Raw genomic sequence first — 23,712 nt, 5'->3', positions numbered from 1 at the left:
AGTGCCAACACATATACGCGCATCTACACAGCTGTTTGAGGTAGTCGTTCTGCTCTTACTCAGTGTTGAGGGCCTGAAAGGCTCCCGAGTATGTCCCAAGTCGATCTATTGCTCTTGCAAAATGTGTGATAGTGCGTATTGGTGAGTGTGTACAAGAGAAGTTCGTCTCAAGATTTGCTCAAAGATTTTCTACTGCTACGCTAGCAGTAGAAGAGCGTAGGAGTACGTAGAAGATCTTTGATTTGCTGAGGCTGGATCTGCGACAGAATCACGGAGGACACAGTTGCAACACCTATCATCATTCTCTGTACACAAGCTTCGGTATTCGATCTTCTCACTCAATGTTGAGGATCGAAAAGGCTTTCAAGCAGATCTGCATTCCTTCAGCGAGTAGAAAACAGTATTAGAGATATGCAGTTGTGTGTGCTTGAGAGCGTTCGTCTTAACACTGGCGGAGGTGGTGGGGATTACAAGTGACCTTTGTACGACAGACTGAGGTGATAAAAATGAGGAGGTTCAGCGCCTATCCTGCTTCTGGGACAAAGCAGATTTTCTCGCGACCTTTGCACGTGCAGTGTGAGTAGACCAGGAAGACTTGCACTGCACTTGGGTCTGTCACTGGAGCCCAGACGATTTTACCTGAGGCTCATGGAATCTGATGGTGAATAAACAACGATCGGTAGCTGGTGTCGAAGGAAATTGGTGACCCTTTTAGGAGCCATTGGTGATCTGGTTCGTACGATCTACGTCGCGAGGAAAGCGCTGACCCTTTTCACTATCAGTGGTCATCTGAGTCGGGACGGACACCGGTCAGCTTTTAGTGCAGACAGAGAGACAGTATCCATGTCCCGTGCGGTGCCACCACTGTGGCACGTAGAACTGAGACCTCGGCCACTCTGCCGTAAGTGCAGGTGGATGATTACAGTACCTAAACTCCCACACACCTGGATAGCGCTACTCTTGTTGCTTCTAGCTTTCCCACTTGGACGGGAAGCGACCCAAATTTCCCAGCAATGGGATAATTAAGGAAACGAAATGAAACAAGTCGCGTACGGCGAAATTACTACATTTAGTCAAGCTGTGGAACTCACAGAATGAAACTGAACGCACTGCATTTTTTCACAATGACCGTAGTCCGCCTCTAGTGCAAAAGGCAGTAAAAGTGACGGCCTGTTTAGCACGGTAGCGGTTGCGCTGTGCTGCATAGCACGCTTTACTGTACCTATCTCCGTTTTAACTTTCTGAGCCTGTTTTTAATCCAAACATATCATATCTATATGTTTTTAGAATCAGGAACCGACAAGGAATAAGATGAATGTTTTTAAAACGATTTCGGACATTTTATTTTAATCATAATTTTTATATTTTTAATTTTCAGAGCTTGTTTTTAATCCGAATATAACATATTTATATGTTTTTGGAATCAGAACATGATGAAAAATAAAATAAAAATAATGTTGGATCGTTTTATAAAAAAAATAATTGTAATTACAATTTTCAGATTTTTAATGACCAAAGTCATCAATTAATTTTTAAGCCTCCATGCTGAAATGCAATACCGAAGTCCGGCCTTCATCGAAGATTGCTTGGCCAAAGTTTCAATCTATTTGATTGAAAAATGAAGGTGTGACAGTGCCGCCTCAACTTTTACAAAAAGCCGGATATGACGTCATAAAAGACATTTTTATCGAAAAAATGAAAAAAAGGTCTGGGGATATCATACCCAGGAACTCTCATGTAAAATGTCATAAAGATCGGTCCAGTAGTTTACTCTGAATCGCTCTACACACACACACACGCACAGACACACACACACACACACACACACACACACACACACACACACACAGACACACATACACCACGACCCTCGTCTCGATTCCCCCTCTATGTTAAAACATTTAGTCAAAACTTGACTAAATGTAAAAATGAAGATCAACACAACCACACTAAGCAAGATGGTACAAACTAATGCTTGCTCCAGACCACGAGTTGACATTCACTGTACGATTCAGTGGATTGCAGACGAAGCAGCATAACGTAATGACATTTTGTGTGGCGGCCAACTGCGGTGATTTACTCATTTCTGACAGCCGTCACTACAACGACCGGAAAGAGAATGGGATGTCTAGCTCGACCTCATTTCTGCCTGTAATTTGCGGCTGGAATAATTGTGTCGGTTACGGCTTATCACCAAGCTAGTGTGATGCTTCAGAGTCAATTGGTAGTTTTGTGTCTGGTGGGTGGTGCATTAGAATGGAACGAAGAAAGAAAGAAGGAAGGAATATGGAAAGAAAGAAAGAAAGTGCCATTTGAGAAGGAGGATAAGAGTATGATGGAATACTTACCTGAATGTATCTTTCGGACAAAGTTTTATTAAACAGTGGATTTTGGTATGTCAGTGGTGACACAGTACATGATCGGTTGGTGCTAGAACGAAAGAAAGAAGGAAAGAAAAAAGCAAAGAATAACAAAGTGATAGGCTGAGTTGAGAAGGAGGATAAGAGTATGATGGAATACTTACCTGAATCTATCTTCAGGACATCGACAAAGTGTTATCAAACAGTGAACGTTGGCATGTCAGTGCCGGATGACACGGTGCAGAGGACGGTTCAAGGTTCAAGTGAGACAAAATCCGTTGACGGACAAGGTAACTGCTTTAAACGTCAATACTGATGTGGACGGTAATATCTTAATCTATCTTGTAGAATGAATCTTGACAGAAACTGGTGTTCTTACAAAGGTGTAAATGCTATGGCTAATTCCGTGATAGAGCCATGTGGATTCTGAGACTGTGGAACATTGTGGTCTTCTTCTTATTATTATTCTCCTGCGTTCCCGTGATGAACCACTTGTCCCGTCCCATGAAGAAGACCTGAAGATGATCATGGGTCTTACTTAGTCGCTTTTTCTGACGCCCAGTGGTTTTGATTTACCAACATCTTTCTTTCTTTTCTTTATTTGGTGTTTAACGTCGTTTTCAACCACGAAGGTTATATCGCGACGGATTTACCAACATATCGTACACTTTCAATGGAATACGACTTAGCTTGTGACCTCCAACAAATCATTGATTGTTTGTTGCTTGTTCAAAGCTTGAACGACCGCTTCAATCTATCAGAACGACACATACCTAGCATCAGAAGAAATGTCTTCCACAATGTTTGTCTGAAACTGTATCTCTGTGCCTGGTATACGGATAACTCCGTCCGTGATTCCGGTGTAAGGGCAAATGTGTGACCCTTCAAAGTCAGTCGATCATTGCGGCCGAAGTTGTAATGTTCGCAGGTGTAGCTCAAGAGCACAAGGGGAGGTAACACGGGAACAGGAACAAGGAGGGAGAAAGGGGAGACTGAACAAAGCTTACTCGCTACGTGCACAAGGCAGAGCTTTGCCAGGTATGTGCATGATTTCCGGCAACCTTTGCAAAGTTTGTCTTGTGTGTGTTATTTCGGTTCTCGTCAATGAGGTCTGAGAATTCAGTCAGTCACGCACCTGCGAGATTGTGTAAGGCACTGAGCGCTGAGAGGTGAGGCGGTGCAGTATCTGAAATGCGTTCACACTTGGTCTTGGCAAGGGCATATATACAGAAGACAAAGGTTGACGGTTAGATCAAGTTGAGAGACACGGGACGTGTAGACGGACAGAAAGATGGACACAGACAGCCTGGAATTGAGACAGACAGGTTGACCAACAGGCAGACAGGCAATTTAAGACGTGTGTAGCTGTAGCAAATTGTGTGATGTCGTGCATTGGCATACAGACGTATATCTAATGATATTACCCAATATTGACGGACTGTGTGATGATATCTTCTGCTATGGTCTGTTGAGACAGTGATATCAAAATTGAAACCGGAGGTCGAGATTTTGATATCACTGTCGAAACAGACCAATAGCAGAAGATATCATCACACAGTCAGTCAATGTTAGATATAATTGCTAATTCTCTGGACATTTTGTATTTACTGTTAAGATATTAAAAAAGTATTTGTCTCAGTTTTGGCTGTTCCATATCCCTCCCTCTGATTATTATTTCTTTTTGTTCACCCTTTTCTTGTACTTTTCAGTTTTTCAAAATGTCTTTTCTTTCAAAAAGTCTTTAGTCACTTGCTCAACTAAATTCTGGGATAATTACATTTTCATATATATTTGTTTGTTTTTAGATGTAGGTGTTTTTGTTTTTGAAGTGGGGAAGCAATAAAGAGGTCGTCGATATCAAAACTGATATCGACGGAAATGTCGTCGATATCACTTTTGCACTGAGCTCAGTTTTGCCCAATTGACCAATGGAAATCCACGTAACATATGAAATAGCAATATATGTTTTTAACAAAACATGAGATGATGACATTTGCAGAGAAACACATAGGCATGGACACTGCAGGCTCAGAAAGCCACTCGCGGGCAATTTTACTCCGCGACACACACACACAGCACACAGCACACACACACACACAGAGAGCACACAGCACACACACAGAGAGCACACAGCACACACACACACACAGAGCACACAGCACACACACGCGCGCGCGCTTGAACACACACACACACACACACACACACACACACACATTACATCAACCACTCCACACACTCTGACAAAAACGTACTCCTCATGAGCAACCAATCCGCACACGCCGAATTTTTTTCTTCTCAGTTGCCATGGCATCATCTCACCAAAGCGTTTTCTTGACCTTGAAATAGACACTCCAGGGGCAAAAGATACAGAAGTGTTCTAAATTTAAACCACATTAGTCAGCATGAGAGTTGCTGGCACAAGAACATCTTTCTTGTTCTGCTCTACAAATCGCACACGAAAAATGTTCGCTTGCAAGCAAAATGACAGGAGATAACACGTTGTCCTAAATGTCTTCCAGATTTCTTGTATTTAGTGCAGATGGCTAGGAAGAAATTTAGCAGGTAACACGTAAAACATGTGCAGCTGTACAGATACGAGTACTTCTGTCTGGCGTCACTGTTATCCATATAAATGTAGTGGAGGAGTGGAAGGTAGTAAAATCGAAGCCCAAATCCAAGCGTCTTGTTTCAACTTTTTACATTTAGTCAAGTTTTGACTATATGTTTTAACATAGTCATAGAGGGGGAATCGAGACGAGGGTCGTGGTGTGTGTGTGTGTGTGTGTGTGTGTAGAGCGATTCAGACCAAACTACTGGACCGATCTTTATGAAATTTTACATGAGAGTTCCTGGGAATGATATCCCCGGACCTTTTTTTCTTTTTTTCGATAAATACCTTTGATGACGTCATATCCGGCTTTTTGTAAAAGTTGAGGCGGCACTGTCACACCCTCATTTTTCAAACAAATTGATTGAAATTTTGGCCAAGCAATCTTCGACGAAGGCCGGACTTTGGTATTGCATTTCAGTTTGGTGGCTTAAAAATTAATTAATGACTTTGGTCATTAAAAATCTGAAAATTGTAAAACAAATATTTTTTTTATAAAACGATCCCAATTTACGTTCATCTTATTTTTCGTCATTTTCTGATTCCAAAAAAATATAAATATGTTATATTTAGATTAAGAACAAGCTCTGAAAAATAAAAAAATAAAAATTATGATCAAAATTAAATTTTTGAAATCAATTTAAAAAAGATTTCATCTTATTCCTTGTCGGTTCCTGATTCTAAAAACATATAGATATGCTATGTTTGGATTAAAAACACGCTCAGAAAGTTAAAACGAAGAGAGGTACAGTAAAGCGTGCTATGAAGCACAGCGCAACCGCTACCGCGCCAAACAGGCTCGTCACTTTCACTGCCTTTTGCACTAGCGGCGGACTACGTTCAATTTCATTCTGTGAGTTCCACAGCTTGACTAAATGTAGTAATTTCGCCTTACGCGACTTGTTATTTGTTGTAACCGGAAACACTACAAGCAACAGTAGAGGCCGAAGGCAAAACCCGTAGACGAGAATCAACTGTAGTGTCGTGTTCAGCTGCTAGGAGCGAATGAATGATTATGCTGAAACTGAAATGGGGGTCCTTAACGTCCTCACAGGAAATTTTCCTTTTAGGGACATGAGTTGGTGATACGCTAAAAGATGATTATGCCGGTGTTCGGCCTATACTTATAGCCCAGGCGCGGACTGCATCGAAAGCACCGTCCAGCGAGGATGAAAATCGGCCTAAATACGGCCAGAAACACGGAATGTGTGTTTCTTGCACATGCTTTACCCTACGTTATTTAAACAAATACATAACCAATCCTAACAAACAATGCATCACATTAAAGCTACGACCTTTAGCTTTCCATTGCAATAGATAACATTTCGGAAAAACTTATATCTATTTAGTAGGATACAAAAACAATGGTCCCAGTGAAGGCACTGAACCAACTTCAGTGCAGAAAATTGCAATACTCTCTAAACTGGGATAATGGACAAATTCATAAATCATACAAATAAAAAGAAGAACCCCAGACAAACATTATAATATGCGTTACATGGGGGACAATTATACAGTGACTTAGTACGAAGCGGCAAAGTTCAAAAGTAAAATAATGGAATCGGCTATAATTATTCCGGCGCGAGTACCTGTGTGCATGAATTAGGAATGTTGGCAGAGAAACCAAGCATCACTCATTACAACCAAATCCTTATAAACAAACTAAAATCATATGCAACATAGGTACGGGATATGTAATAGTGACACAAAAATGACAAAACAATGGTGATTGTGGTGAACCGCCACGCTGTCTGTCTCTGTCTCGCGATTCACCCCGGCGAAGCCGGGTATTCCTCTAGTACATACATACATACATACACACACACACACACACACACACACACACACACACACACACACACACACACACACACACACACACACACACACACACACACACACACACACACACACAAGTATTATAAGTCATCTTATTCTTACTTGTTCTTATTTGCTAATAACCAATAATGAAAACTGTTAGTATTGTCAACTTCTGTACATTTGCTTAAGAGTTTAACAATGTATTAATTTTCTGTATTTCAATTGTTCTGTAGTTACCTCACGAAAACACGTATTTAAAGTTAAATTATATACTAACCTTAAAGTATTTATAATTATTTCAACATAAATGGTATATTTACGTTCAGATGTTAAAGTGCGCTGCTTGAACGCATGAAGAGATCAGGAATATCCTGGGCTGTCTGTGTTACTAGTCTTGATATATTGAAAAGTATGAATGCAAATTGCACTTCACAAGCCCAACATACGTTCGCGTCGGACAGACGTCTTAAGTTTAATCTCACTACTGGTACAGGAACATGGTGGCACTGGTTTGTTATAAAGTCTGACGGTCAAAAAAACAAAAAAACAACAAACAAAACAAACAATGCATCACATTAAAGCTACGACCTTTAGCTTTCCATTGCAATAGATAACATTTCGGAAAAACTTATATCTATTTAGTAGGATACAAAAACAATGGTCCCAGTGAAGGCACTGAACCAACTTCAGTGCAGAAAATTGCAATACTCTCTAAACTGGGATAATGGACAAATTCATAAATCATACAAATAAAAAGAAGAACCCCAGACAAACATTATGATATGCGTAACATGGGGGACAATTATACAGTGACTTAGTACGAAGCGGCAAAGTTCAAAAGTAAAATAATGGAATCGGCTTATATTAATTATTCCGGCGCGAGTACCTGTGTGCATGAATTAGGAATCTTCGCAGAGAAACCAAGCATCACTCATTACAACCAAATCCTTATAAACAAACTAAAATCATATGCAACATAGGTACGGGATATGTAATAGTGACACAAAAATGACAAAACAATGATTGAAAAGACAAAGATGAGTTTGTGAGAATCAATTTCTCTCAACGATACGTACATGAACACCGGTCAAAGTCAAAGTGACGCTTCGGTCAGTTGGAAGCATTATCGTCAGTAACACAATAATATGCAGCCATCCAGCCTAATCATTGACTTCTATGCAAACCTAAATATGATTAGGACAATATCAAAGATAAAAGGGACTTTGAAAGATAGAAGTTAGGTAGATATATATAGAGAGGTATTTTATTAGAATTTGCGCCAGCAAGGTGCGCGCGCATCATCGTATCGTCTGCTATGGGGTGGGTGATCCCTTTGTACTGTACACAAGAAAATTGGTTGATTAAAATCAACATGGCCGAAGCAATGTTTTCATAAAAGAAGCGGTATTGTACGGGCACATGTTGAATTTAGGTTACATGTGTTGCAGAGTATTTGACAATCCGTAGGCATAAACACATGCCAGGAAGAGTAATAGGTCCCTGTTGTGAATATAGTCAAGTGGATAAACTGATTACTTATGTTTCACTCTAGTTTTGCTGTTACAGCAGTCCCTCTCATGAACGGACATCCTTGGGCCAGTGCAAACCTGTCCGTACATTGCAGGTGGCCGGTCACGGGAAAGCCCCCCCCCCCCCCCCCCCATCATGCACACATACTCAGGCACACTGACGGACTGAGTGAGTCTTTGCTACTGGTGAACAAGCTCTACTTGTCCTAAAACAATAAGGTCAAACTACTACAACTTATAACTGAAAGGAACAAAAACTGTCCTGTAAAAATGACGTTAAATCAACGGTGTCAGAAAAAGAGAGATAAAAGAAATCCTCACATTCCTGAGGATACAGGCACCCCATGAAAGCAGCCACGAACATACTCACAGAGGCACACATGCTTGTGCAGATACTTTGCAAAAATTGAATTGAAAACCTGCATATGTGGTAATTTCTTTTTTTGTGTGTGGCTTTATTGAATACTTCAGGCAGTGACTTTTCCCTGTTCAGTTTTCTCTTTTGTCTCTCTTACCCCTCGATCGCTTACCCACCCCCCACCCCTTTACCCTCTACTCCCTTTACCCAGCCCCGACAGCACAAGGCAGAGTACACATTTTCTAAAAGTAAGACTACTCCTCTTCAATTATATCCAGAGATCTTCCAGCTGTCTCCACCATAAGCCAAGTGGTCGAGTCTTATACCCCCTTTCCACACAACCGTTCTAGGTCCCGTTCCCGTACCGACCAAGGAACGGTGCGGGCACGGGAGGGATCGGGACAGAACCGCAATGAACGTAACTGATCGTTAACGGAACTGCTTTGAACGGTAGGGTCGGTAGGGACGGCTGAGTTTGGGCTGCATGTTGAAATTTGTAGCCGTTCCCCTCCCGATCAGAATGAACGGTAACGGAACCTCAACCCATCGGTAACGGAACGCTTGGATCGTTAACGAAACTTAAAACAACGGAAACGCAACGGTACGTAGCGCTCTCACACACTGAGTTGTCATACCCGCATTTCCAAACACCCGTTCTAGGTCCCGTTCCCTTAATAATAATAATGATAATGATAATAATAATGGAAATTTATAGAGCGCTTACCTAAAAGCTCCAAGCGCTTTGCAATGACATTATTATACACATGTACAAAACCAAATTGTACAAAAGCAAATTGTACCTCACCGACCAAGGACGGCTGCCACTATGGTCAGACGCTGCTAAAAGATGCCAAAAAACGGCCGTTTGTGCAGCGTTCCATTGTTGTGGCAGCAGTCCTTGGTTGGTACGGGAACGGGACAAAGAACGGTTGTGTGGAATAGGGGTATTTTTGACACCGACAAACTGAAGAATGAACAGATCTATGAGGTAACCGTCTCAATGGTCCAGGCTCAGGAAACAAAGTATATACGGCCTTGGATGATTGTAGCTTCCCTTCTTCGTGTCCAATAGACAAGGACAATAAATAGTAGAGCATAGTGCAATTTCATGTTGGCATCTTCTCCACTGAAAGCAATAACCCAAAGACTGAAGACTAAAGTGCTTAACCCACTTCTGACCCAAAACACCCCCCTCCTGCTGGGTACACGTGCACTCAACTTAACCTCTGTTTTGACCTGTATGCCAGGAGTCGGATGAGAGAGAGAGAGAGAGAGAGAGAGAGAGAGAGCGAGAGAGAGAGAGAGAGAAAGAGAGAGAGAGAGACACACACACACAGAGACAGAGACAGACATAGAAAGACAGAAGCGGAGAGACTCACAGGGAGACACTACAAAGACATACATACATACAGACAGAGAGAGAGAGAGAGAGAGAGAGAGAGAGAGAGAGAGAGAGAGAGAGAGAGAGAGAGAGAGAGAGAGAGAGAGAGAGAGAGAGAGAGAGAGAGAAAACTGTATCTGATCTCGTGAGAACGGTAACCGAAACGAGACATGTCACCTCTCCGAATGCATTCCCGCAATAGATGACCGTTCCTGCGGCCATCAACAAGGCTGTTTCGCTATGCGATGATTAGAGTGTTTAGGGTAGCGAAGTGCACTTGGCTACATAATTATAAGTTGTTTTCTTTTCTTTTACAATTTCAGATGTTTTTGTTACAAATTACAGATTAGTGTGTGTGTGTGTGTGTGTGTGTGTGTGTGTGTGTGTGTGTGTGTGTGTTTGTGTGTGTGTGTGTGTGTGTGTGTGTGTGTGTTGGTGTGTGTGCCAGTGTGTGGTGTGTGCCAGTGTGTGGTGTGTGTGTGTCTGTTGGTGTGTGTTTGTGTGTGTGTGTTGGTGTGTGTGTGTGTGGTGTGTGGTGTGTGTGTGTGTGTGTGTGTGGTGTGTGTGTGTGTGTCTAATTAGACATTTAACCTCTATCAAATCCTGGAGACTGAACATTTTCGAATTCAGGATGTAGTTATTTAAAACCAAAGTCATGTCATCATTTCTGCCATAAGCAAAGATGCTCATCTGTATTTGACTCTTCTTCTTCTTCTTCGTTCATGGGCTGAAACTCTCACGTTCACTTATGTTTTTGCACGAGTGAAGTTTTACGTGTGTGACCCTTTTTACCCCGCCATTTAGGTAGCCATACGCCGCTTTCGTGGGAAGCTAGCTGGGTATTTTCGTGTTTCTATAACCCACCGAACCCGACATGGATTTCATGATCTTTTCCGTGCGCACTTGGTCTTGTGATTGCGTGTACACACGAAGGGCGATAAAGCATCAGCAGGTCTACACATAAGTTGACCTGGGAGATCGAAATAATCTCCACCTTATCCACTCGGCCACTGCGCCCGTCCGTTTGTATTGATTCAATCACGCAAAAGAAATTCATCTCAGTAATCACATGCATGTCCGTACTCATACGCACACCGTAAAAAATCTCCCTTCTTCTTTACCTACAAGTGATGAACACCACGTGCTCTGATCAGGGGGGCGTGGAGCGCTTAGTCTGATAGTCTTACACACAACACGGCGGTGTAAGTCCAAGATAAACAGATAACGGAGCCGCGGTTTCCTCAGCCAGAAACACTGCAACTCAGGCTTAGAAGATGGGTTAGCAGAACTGTGCCAGGGCGATAATGGAACCAGCATACATACACATGCCTCAGTTATACATGTAGCCGCCTGCTTCAGGCTATGAGGAATAATTAACTGCCGAGTCTGTTCGGAATTGAGTACGCTTCTTTATTACCTTCAGGGCTGGGGCTTAGTCGAGTTGGAAACATTCCTCGGGGCTCTATTTTTAGAGGGGTGCTATTTTTAGGCCTGCACCGCCGCTTCTGACGGCGGGAAGACGGTCGGCCATTTTGACAAGCCGCGGGAATTTCTATCAATGTTGCCAATTTGCATTGATCCCTTTGATGAGCGCGGCGCTTCAGTTGCGCTCCCTCGTCAAAGCAAGACGAAGGCGCGCATCCATCACCCTCCCTCGTTAAGTGATGAACAGGTTTACGAACTTGTACCCACTTAACTTTTTAATTCCAGCCATATGCGCGCACTCTGCGAAAAGGGAATAATAACAAAAATGCCAGGGTAGTCTCTCTTGAATCCACGACCGCGCAAATCTCGCGAGCTTTGAGTGATGACGCAGTGAGAACTGACGTCAGGGGTTTGGTTTCGCCCGGGAGTTCCTGCGGCGCATACCGACCCGTTCCGGCTTTTGAAGATCAAGTGGGCAGGGTTTTGATTAATGATAATGATGACCTGGGGCCTCGATAGAGACATTAATAGGGGCACGCATTCCGGCTCCTAGTGTACGTCCTTACTGACTCGCTGACTCATCATTATCGTTTGTGATAGACTTGTGATACAAGTTCTGGAGTTGCGTAATGTATGAGGTTGTGTGTTTGGGGTGGGTGGTTGAGTGAGGGGGGTGTCGGGGGATAGTGAGAGAGAAGGTGTGTGTGTGTGTGTGTGTGTGTGTGTGTGTGTGTGTGTGTGTGTGTGTGTGTGTGTGTGTGTGTGTGTGTGTGTGTGTGTATGTGTGTGTCGGTGTGTGCTGTGTGCCGTGCGTAAGTGCGTGCCTGCCGGTGTGTGTGTGTGTGTGTGTGTGTGTGTGTGTGTATGTGTGTGTATGTGTGCTGTGTGCCGTGCGTAAGTGCGTGCCTGCGAGTGTGTGTGTGTGTGTGTGTGTGTGTGTGTGTGTGTGTGTGTGTGTGTGTGTGTGTGTGTGTGTGTGTGTGTGTTTCTGTGTGTGTGTATAATTATGTGTGTGTGTGACTTCAATTGTGGCTTCTGTAGTTGTTTTACAATATTATTTCTCAACACTCCGATATTTGCGTCCACTGCTTTTATCATTGATGGTTGTAGCGTCCACTGCTTTTATCATTGATGGTTGTAGCGTCCACTGCTTTTATCATTGATGGTTGTAGCGTCCACTGCTTTTATCATTGATGGTTGTAGCGTCCACTGCTTTTATCATTGATGGTTGTAGCGTCCACTGCTTTTATGATTGATGGTTGTAGCGTCCACTGCTTTTATCATTGATGGTTGTAGCGTCCACTGCTTTTATCATTGATGGTTGTAGCGTCCACTGCTTTTATCATTGATGGTTGTAGCGTCCACTGCTTTTATCATTGATGGTTGTAGCGTCCACTGCTTTTATCATTGATGGTTGTAGCCATGACATGATATTAAGGACTTTTTCCAAATTATTACGCCAACATATGCAATAGAACGGTACTCAACATCATTTTGTCTCGTCCGTTTGGTTTGCCAGTCTTCCTGATCGGAAGCTGGAATAACATTTAGGGTCTACCAATCAATTGGTTTTGTGTCTCATTACAAGCCAGCAACACCGTATAGAAGCACCCCCCTCTCCGTGTGCACGTGCTCTTGGGTTTGTTTGTTTTTTCTCGTTCGTGTGTTTGTTTGTTTGTTGGTTTGTTCGTTCGTTAGTTCTTACGTTCGTTTGATCGTGTGTTTGTTTCTTTCTTTTTTCATTCCTTTGTTTGTTTACTTGTTTGTCTACTTGTTTCTGTCTTTCTTTTTTGTCTTTCTTTCAGTCTTTGTCCTTCTCTTTCTGTCTGTCTCTCTGTTTTTCTTTTTTCCATTCCTTTGTTTGTTTTCTTGTTTGTTTACGTCTTTCTGTCTTTCTCCTTGTCTTTCTGTCTGTCTCTCTGTTTCTCTTTCTTTCTTTCTTTTTCGACACTGGCGTGAGGGCAACCGGTGCAGATTATTACAAATTCCACACCTGACCGCAGAATGACTTCAACAGGACTGAACCATACAGACAGACCTCCCCCCTCCTCAACCCCCCCTCCTAACCAGTAAAGCACCTTTCCTCTTGGCTCCTGCGGCCTTGCTTATTAGACATGAGACCGATTAATTATATTACGCATCAGTTACGGGCCAAGGCACGCAAGAAGTATTGCAAGAGAAATAGACAAGCAAGCAGGAGCGAAGGAAAGGGAAATGTAAAGGCACACACCCTCCCGTGAAACATTTTGGATCTTTCTTTTTCTGATTTAAAGCAATTATATATTTTAAGCATTATAAGAAACATTCAGAAGAGGTTAAAAAAACACACACTTGTGCAACAGTTTATGCACACACACAAAAAATCATTCAAACTTAGACTACACCAACTAAATCATACAGCTTACAATTATACAACAATATTACTTCTTCTTCTTCTTCGTCTGCGTTCGTTGGCTGAAACTCCCACGTACACTCGTGTTTTTTGCACGAGTGGAATTTTACGTGTACGACCGTTTTTTACCCCGCCATTTAGGCAGCCATACGCCGTTTTCGGAGTAATAATATTACAAATATGTACATTATCACATATTATGTATATATCTGGGCACAAGGTGTTATATGAAATCGCATAAGCTCATAGATTTACAAGGTAAAAGGCAGAATAAAATACAGATCTGTGAGATATGACTTGTAAATCTGAAGCACCAAAGCCCTACACCTTGCGGTTCTTGTCACAGCTATAATAATAAAAAACCCAAAAATATTTCGGATCACCATCTCAGACCGGGCCAGGCGTTGACATGGGATGAGAACATAACTACACTTGGACACATATCCAAAATCAACATACTAGCTGCTGTCTGTAAAGAGCTTTTCATAAATCAATGTTATTAAAGGCACAGTACGCCTCTCGTAAACCATCACAGATACTGTCAGGCTTTTACACACAGTACAAACACCCTTTCATTTAAACACTCACCGCTTGAGAACATCGTAGGTGCCCTCCGTAAAGAGCGAGCAATTTTCAAAGTAAGGGTGTTTGTCCTGTGTGTAAAAGCCTGATAGTATCTGTGATGGTTTACGGGAGGCGTACTGTGCCATTAACAGCATTTTTAAGAACGTATTAATTTACAAAATGTCCACTTTTTCATACAAGATATGGATAAGTGAATGGGCGATCTCGATGGCAGGACTGCGCCTTTAACCTGCCAGCGGCTGTTTGCACGTGCAACGGCGGTGAAATATTTGTGTACCAGGTGCATACATGCCGGCGCAAACACCCACGGCGCACGTTGAGACATGACCCCCTGCTCGGCATCCATCCCTCTCTCTGACACTGTCTGTCTGTGTGTCTGTCTGTGTGTCTGTCTGTGTGTCTGTCTGTGTGTCTGTCTGTGTGTCTGTGTGGCTGGCTGTATGTCTGTCTGTCTGATTCTTGATCTCTCCCACGTACGCTCACTATGCCTGTCTGTCTGTCTGTCTGTCTGTCGATGTCTGTCTGTCTGTCTGTCTGTCTGTCTGTCTCTCTCTCTCTCTCTCTCTCTCTCTCTCTCTCTGTCTCTGTCTCTTTCTCCTTCTCTCTCTCCCCCCCCCCTCTCTCCCTCTCTGTCTGTCTGTCTGTCTGTCTCTCTCTCTCTCTCCATTATACCGGGTGTTATATACAGTATGGTGCTCTCGACCCCCCCCCCCCCCCTCCAACAGTCAGTGGTGTTCTTCAACAAGGCAATATTATGCTCCATTCCTAAAAATATTCCAGACTGGAATATCTTTGCTAGCCCCCCCCCCCCCCCCACCCCCCAACCCCCTCCCTCATCTTTACACCATCAACTCTACCCGGCCACAATTTCCCTCTTTACACAAACTGGTTTTATCCTGGGAAGGCTGCATTTTACCTGAAGACACTTCCTTCTTGTTCTACCTTGCAGCCCCTTCCCCCTCCTCCCTCATATACATTCAATGCACCCTCCCTTCTCCTCGTGCCCTTCGCCCACCCCTCCCCTCACCCCCTTGCCCGGCATATGAATGCGTGGAATGTTTGGTCCAGCTGCTCTAGTCTGGTCGGTGAGAATACAGTCTTGTAATTTAACGGTATCGAGTAATATCGGGAATGTTATTTCTTCATCTGCGGTTGTTTTATTTCACGCGTTTGTTCCCATGTAGCTTGCGTCATCGGCATTGTTCTTGTATTCTTGTATACGCTGATTCGGCCTTTTCATCCGCGTTTTGGTGTCCATGCTGGTTGCATCATCAGTGTCACGTGGTTCCAGTTGTTGATGTATCGCTGGCTTTGCATCAGTCCTGCAACTGAGCTCAGTTTCATCTTTTTTCTTTTATTCCGCGTTTTGATGTCCTTTGTTGAGTGCACAATCGGCGTTGTTCCCTGGTGATTCGCTGGCTTTCACGATTGATGAAATAGTTTCACAGCTTTCTTTAGAAAATGTTAGTAGGTTATCATCATGGTTTGACGCCCGACCAAAGCCTAATTGAAGCCCGACAGAGCGAAAGACACACACACACACACACACACACACACACACACACATACACACACACACACACACACACACACACACACACACACACACACACACACATAACCTTAAGGTTTCGTGGCAATAACAGATTATTCTATTCTATTCTAATCACACACACACAACTGCCCCCCCCCCCCCCTCCCCCCCGCCTCGCCCACATTCCATTCTTCACCCCCACCCCACTTAGTCACGCGACTTCCGGTATAATTGAATTTTAGCATATCAAACGATAAGCAAGATCAGTGGAGGGGAGAATATGGAACATCAGCCCCCATTAAGATAAGCCAGGTATCACGAGCGGGGAAGAGATCACATAGACACAAACACTCTGTGCATCTTCCCAGTTTTAAAGCACAGTCCTACTCCTGTAAAAACGTTGGCTTGGCATCTCGACATCTCAGATCTGGTCAGGCTTTGAGATGGGAAAAGGCAACTCCTCCACTTAATTGGACATATACTAAACATCAACTGCTTAAGTGCTCTATGTGCAGAGTGGTATACTTAGTGGTTGGATGAAGTAAGTCATTTACGGGCGCTCACGATTTTTTTTTTTGACAAATTAATTCTTTAAAAATAATATCACTCATAACTAATACTATAGTTAGCAGCCAGGCGGAATTGTTTGTTGTTGGTACATCTGTGAGCCAAGTACGAGGATGCCCCTATTGAAAGCAAAGTCTTGACAGATTTGTGGCGAATAATACGGACGCTTATAAGAGTAGCAACGCACCCCAAGGACCCGCAAGCTACCGTATGCCTCACCATGGTAAAACTGAACCACTTCCAAGAGACTTATCGGCCGACATTTTGATATATCTGCATACCTCTCGTCTTGCAGGACACTAGCCTAGTATAAGGGTAGACGCTTGCAACATTCCGAAGAATTCAGAACTCAAAAAGCAACTGCAGATCAGAACTATTTATTTTTTGAATTAAAAAGTTCCAAAACAAATTCTGAATACAAAAAAAATTATAAAAAAATTGTAAATGTTACCTCCACCATCATTACCTCCCCCTTTCTCTCTTTCTCTCTCTCACTCTCTCTCTCTCTCTCTCTCTCTCTCTCTCTCTCTTCTCTCTCTCTCTCTTCTCTCTCTCTCTCTCTCTCTCTTTGCTCTCTCTCTCTCTCTCTCTCTCTCTCTCTTCGCTCTCTCTCTCTCTTTCTCTCTCTTTCTTCTCTCTCTCTTTCTCTCCCCCCCCCTTTTTATTTTTTATTTTTTTATTTTTTTATTGTATTACTTTTCCAGGTATGTATTTATTTACTTATTCAGCCATAAAATATAAACATATTCTTCATAGTCACATTGTCTGTACATAGTTGTTGTGATATATGCGTGTGGAAGGAGTGTGAAGTTTTATGCATACACCATAACAAAATCCTGTGCTTTGCATTTGGTAAATAAACTGTTTGACTTGACTTGATACATAAAAAGCAAATAAGCCTACAAAACCGCTCCAGTCCAACCACATTCCGCGTACACAATCATTACTTCCATCCCCATTTTGAAATATCGCAACAACAGACTTCCAGATGTATAACACGATAATATGATTGTGTTCTCTGTTTGCATGTTTGTCCAGTGTCTTGTCCCCACATAGAGCATATTAACTCTACCTGTCCCAAGACAGGCCAAATGGTTCTAAGAGGACGTTAAAACTAATTATCATCATCATCAACCCCCCCCCTCTCTCTCTCTCTCTCTCTCTCTCTCTCTCTCTCTCTCTCTCTCTCTCTCTCTCTCTCTCTCTCTCTCTCTCTCTCTCTCTCTCTCTCTCTCTCTCTCTGTCTCTCTATCAATACTGTAATCGTCGTGTTGTATGTGCCTTTATAACTTCTAGATGAAGGTTATGTTGTTTATGTATGTCTGTTTTGTCCTAATGTTGTGAATATAGGTACGCCTTATAGTTGTCACTTACTTCAGAAAGATGTCTTTATTGTGAATTGTCAGAATGTATACCAAATGAGTGTGCTCAATTATGTATCTATACATCCGTAGATGCCTTTCATTTGTTTCATGGATTTTAATACTATAGACTTTTTTGAGTGGTAAATGTTGAAGGATAAAAGAAAATATATTGTGAGTGGACGGATGCATGTTATTCATTAAAAGCCCCACAATGACGTGCTTGGCAAAAACAAAAACAAAAAACTCAAAATGGTACATGTTTATGTTTATAAACGTTGTTCAGTATGCGTATGCTTTTAACTTTTCTTCTTTCAATGAGGTTTTACACCGAATGAAACCGCAGCTGCCCAGGCTCTTACATGAAACACAGTATCTGGCCAGGCTCTTACATGGAACACGGGATCTGGCCAGGCTCTTACATGGAACACGGGATCTGGCCAGGCTCTTACATGAAACACGGGATCTGGCCAGGCTCTTACATGAAACACGGGATCTGGCCAGGCTCTTACATGGAATACGGGATCTGGCCAGGCTCTTACATGAAATATGGGATCTGGCCAGGCTCTTACATGGAATATGGGATCTGGCCAGGCTCTTACATGAAATACGGGATCTGGCCAGGCTCTTACATGAAATATGGGATCTGGCCAGGCTCTTACAAAGAATATGGGATCTGGCCAGGCTCTTACATGAAACACGGGATCTGGTCAGGCTCTTACATGGAATATGGGATCTGGCCAGGCTCTTACATGAAATACGGGATCTGGCCAGGCTCTTACATGAAACACAGGATCTGGTCAGGCTCTTACATAGAATATGGGATCTGGCCAGGCTCTTACATGAAATACGGGATCTGGCCAGGCTCTTACATAGAATATGGGATCTGGCCAGGCTCTTACATGAAACACGGGATCTGGCCAGGCTCTTACATGAAACACGGGATCTGGCCAGGCTCTTACATGGAATACGGGATCTGGCCAGGCTCTTACATGAAATACGGGATCTGGCCAGGCTCTTACATGAAATACGGGATCTGGCCAGGCTCTTACATAGAATATGGGATCTGGCCAGGCTCTTACATGAAATACGGGATCTGGCCAGGCTCTTACATAGAATATGGGATCTGGCCAGGCTCTTACATGAAATACGGGATCTGGCCAGGCTCTTACATGAAATACGGGATCTGGCCAGGCTCTTACATAGAATATGGGATCTGGCCAGGCTCTTACATGAAACACGGGATCCGGCCAGGCTCTTACATGAAATACGGGATCCGGCCAGGCTCTTACACGGAATATGGGATCTGGCCAGGCTTTTGCATGGGATCAGACCATCCGTCTCCTTGTTCTCATACCAAGAAAATAATTCATCAACAATCTACAGTTTATAGATTTTAGTCCGGGATAAACTATATTGGGTGTTCAACATAGAGTTTATCCCGTACCAGTAAAGTCTTTGACCTCGACTCTTGCATGTCGGCCCAGCTGAATTAATTCAGCCACCTTATTTGATTTGTAGTGTAAGTCCTAGCGGAAGGATGCTCTTGCTCCTTGTCAAAGCCTGGGCACATAATTATGTGGTTTGAACATGATCGCTTGAAAGAGAAGAAGTACGTGTACAGGGCTCTCTATGGACGCCCGTCCTAGAGGGTCCCGGGACCCCTACTTTTAATGTTTAGAGGGTCCCGGGACCCCTACTTTTAATGTTTAGAGGGTCCCGGGACCCCTACTTTTAATGTTTAGAGGGTCCCGGGACCCCTACTTTTAATGTTTAGAGGGTCCCGGGACCCCAACTTTTAATGTTTAGAGGGTCCATGGACCCCCACTTTTAATGTTTAGAGGGTCCCGGGACCCCAACATTTAATGTTTAGAGGGTCCATGGACCCCCTACGCGGAGTTTTAGAGGGTCCAAAGAGTCCATGGTCCTCAAACCCCCTGTGTTGATTGTAACGCATTGTTATCACGAATAGTGTGATATCAAGTGTCTTTTTTTTCATCAGAATATTCGAAGACTAAGTAGAGGTTACACGCCGAGTCTCAGTGATTATCAAAAATAATGGTCGAAGTTAGCGGATCATGAAAAATGCGAGCTTTAGCGAGCTTTTTCATGACCGCGAACTGAGACCATTATTTTTTATAATCACTGAGACGAGGTGTGTAACCTCTTTATTCCTCCTTTCTTCAGTTATTCAAAGAAAAGAGGAGTTTTTTTGCGAAAGTTTGATCGAATCCTATTCTCTCAACCAGTCAACCTGCGCAGGCGATCGATTAATGCGCGGTTGCGGTATAGTTCCGTGCAAATCATTCCATTCTGTTAACACTTCTTGTCAGTTTTCCTATTTTGGGCTAAAATCAAGTACACAGATATGCTGTTATTCTGCTGTGGCGGCAAAGGCAGATATTGTGTGTTCTGTATATGTTTTGGTATCGCTTAGAATAATGTTTTTTCGTCAAATGGGACTAGCAGACGAACTTTTGCACCCGTGTTCCAACGTTAAAAACTGTATGAAGTTCAGTTTTCTGGGGAAAATAGTGTATGAAACCCCTTTATGTTGTTTAAATTGATGAGATGTGTGCATTTGGTTGCGTGTGATCTGTTTATTAAATGAAATATTGTTGAAAACTGACCGTCGGATTGCAGTCTGTTGTCGAAGGAACTGAGTGAAAAGAAGAGGAACTACTCTTGTCGCTAGACAAAGTATGAGTTACTTGCCTTGGGAAATTGCTTGTGATGAACGGCTTGAGGCACGGCAGATGAGATTCAGAAAACAACCGAACTCATGGATTTTATATGGAGATTCATGTGTTCAGGCCTGTAGTTGTTAATTTAAATGCGGCATGTTTGTATTGTTTGCTCCAGAGATGTATACTTCGTACATTAGAGCGTTCGGAACTTTTCAGTCGCAAAAAGTAGTACCGAAACAGAACAACCTCTCAACCCATTGCACTATCGAGGATTCAGGCTGTTGCTGGGTCGTTATTTGTTTGGTTGCTGGGTCATTATCGAAAAATAACTACCCCTACAAGTTTACAGAGGTAAAGAAGCAGAGGGGGGAATAAACCTTGTTAATGGAATACACAGACTCGTTTCCATATCGTTCCGGCGTGAAACTGGCAGTTGTGCTTGCTCTATAATTGACTGACGACTAGAGTTCCTACAGTACGCAAAAATGTAGTGCGTCCCGGGACCCGCTCTTTATTGGTTTAGTGCGTCCCGGGACCCCCTCAATACATTTCTAGTGCGTGATTTCGGCTTCTAGTGCGTATAGGACGCAGGGACGCGCAGTGTAGTTTTAACAGTTCTGTGGGCAGAAAGTTTCATCACGTTTAGACCTACATTCAGCAAGTTCGTAAGTTAAACGTCGGTGTGGGAGAAGTAATTGGACATAGCCGACATTTTACCGAGTCATTTTGCTAACCGGTGCAACATGAAAAATGACCTCAAACAAAATGGTTGCAGGGACATTCAATCTAGCGTAAGTCATACGCTCTTTGTGGGTATAATGATAACACATCTTCGTTATTGAGCAAGGGCAATATGTAATGGAAAGCACAGTATATTACTACTATAAACTGCTGCTCTATAATAACACGAGGGTTTGTGGCGAATTGTTAACACTGATGGCAATCTGAAATCATATGTCTATGTTGCTGTTTCTTTCTTACTTGGTCCATGAAAAAGTACACACAACTGGTTCTAACATGTCGAAATGCAACGGCGGGACAGTATTATCTTGAGTTTGACAGTTTCTAGTGTTTTGTTTGTATTAAACATAGAAAACAGAACTTCTCACAGTAAAGCAAAATAAAGCTAGGTTTGTAAAGTAGAACATGTTGCTTTGGCTGTTGCTGCGTTCATCTGGGATCAGCCTATTAATGACGAAGTGTTGTGTCCAATTATCACATGTGTTGTTGTTGTTGTTTGTATTGTATTTTGTTGTTCAAATTCATGTAACCCTAATGGTTTCTGAAATACATTTTTCCTTGCCTTGCCTTGCCTTGCCTTGCCTTGCCTTGCCTGTAAGTTTCCAGAATTCGTACTCTCAGTTGCATGTTGGAATCACACAAGAAACTGACACATTCCTGATTTCAGACATGCCCATCAGACAGTGTAAGATGACCAAGACCCCCACCCGCCTCCCCCTACCCCTGGAATCCCATGACACCTTTGGCACTGCAGGGCATACCCTGGTTAACCTATCCACGGGTGACACGGGTACCTTCGTGTTCCTGAGGCAGTAACGGATGAGTTGTGTGTAATTCGATACCTGGATACATGTATACTCGGGTACGGCTAACATGTGCACTGACATGAGGTTAAGGGTGACAACTAAAGAAAACAAAACAAAATTTTCTTTTATTCGCAGTGAAGGTACCTGAAGTGAAGTGCATACTCATTTTCCATTTCATACACTGATTTACGGCACAATTGTAAGAATACACTGTCCGTCCGTCCGTCCGTCCATCCGTCCGTCCGTCCGTCCGTCCGTCTGTCTGTCCGTCTGTCTGTCTGTCTGCCCTTCTCCTTGCCCACCTTACCACCTTCCTGTTTGGTGACTGTCATGCTTATGTTCACCGCAACACGGTGGCCTAGTGGTAAGGCGTCTGCCCACTGAGCGGGAGGTCGTGGGTTCGAACCCCGGCCGGGTCATACCTAAAACTTTAAAATTGGCAATCTAGTGGCTGCTCCGCCTGGCGTCTGGCATTATGGGGTTAGTGCTAGGACTGGTTGGTCCGGTGTCAGAATAATGTGACTGGGTGAGACTGACATGACGCCTGTGCTGCGACTTCTGTCTTGTGTGTGGCGCACGTTAAATGTCAAAGCAGCACCGCCCTGATATCACCCTTCGTGGTGGACTGGGCGTTAAACAAACAAACAAAATGCTTATGTTCGATCCATCGGTCTCAAATTCTGTATCTGACTGTTTCAATGTGTGTAAAAGGACGATAACTTTAGCGCCATTTTATACCTGAGAAATGCATGTTGCGAGGATTTTATTGTCGTAGGTTTCAGCAAATTTGCCGAAATGATTTAACAATTTCAATTTTCTGACGTGTATGACCCTTTGTGTGACTTTAATCCTACTCGTTACATAAAGTTTGGCAGCTCTGCCGACATGACAGCAACATTTGTGTCGATCAGAACGAAGTTTCAATATCAGTAAAAACATCAAACACTGTATTGTGCATAATTTGATTGAAACGAAATTGTTAAAAAGCAAAAGAGATCTTTACTCACAGAGTCAAACACAGCACAACTCATGCAGTGTGCAAGTTTGTGTCAACTAGTCGGACGTAAACATTCTCTTGAACATCATTTCCTGAAGCTGAAAAAGCAAAACACTTTTATCTTTGTTTTATGAATACATTTTGCCGACATCCCGCGTCCAACGACCTCCCTATACCTGTGTGTTTCTTTTTGACATACACCTTAACCTCCCCACACACCTTGATGTATCACCTGCCCCCGCTGGTCACTGTGAATGACCAGACACGTGTGTTACGCTGTGACCCCTGGAGGTCACATGCTGAATCTTGACCTGACATACCAGGGGTCAGCGTGTGGACAATAGCTGGGAGATGTTGAACAGATCCCCGTGGTTTTGTTTTTGGGATGGGGTTAGGATCAGTGGGATTTGTTTTCTTCAGTCCAGCGTGTCAAGTTTATTTATTCATTGTTGGTGGTATCCAGATGTTTTCCATCGTGAGCAAAACAGAGTTTGTTTTCTTCACTTTGTTCGTATCTTCATTTGATATGATACAGATTTTTAATTTGTTTCTCGTTC

General features: G+C 43.0%; 1 protein-coding gene across 2 annotated transcripts in view; it reads left to right on the top strand.

Annotated features, from left to right (window-relative positions):
* Window positions 1-2,546: 2,546 nt before the first annotated feature.
* LOC138958246 (pneumococcal serine-rich repeat protein-like) overlaps window positions 2,547-23,712 on the top strand; it is a gene marked incomplete in the record, with an annotated part of 119,495 nt that continues 98,329 nt past the window's right edge. For both annotated transcript variants that reach the window (XM_070329360.1, XM_070329359.1), the window contains 1 exon segment: window positions 2,547-2,650.

Source organism: Littorina saxatilis, linkage group LG2 (assembly GCF_037325665.1).
Source record: "Littorina saxatilis isolate snail1 linkage group LG2, US_GU_Lsax_2.0, whole genome shotgun sequence".
Classification (NCBI taxonomy): domain Eukaryota; kingdom Metazoa; phylum Mollusca; class Gastropoda; order Littorinimorpha; family Littorinidae; genus Littorina; species Littorina saxatilis.
Note: the sequence above shows the minus strand (reverse complement) of the source record. Positions and strands in the feature narration are given on the sequence as shown.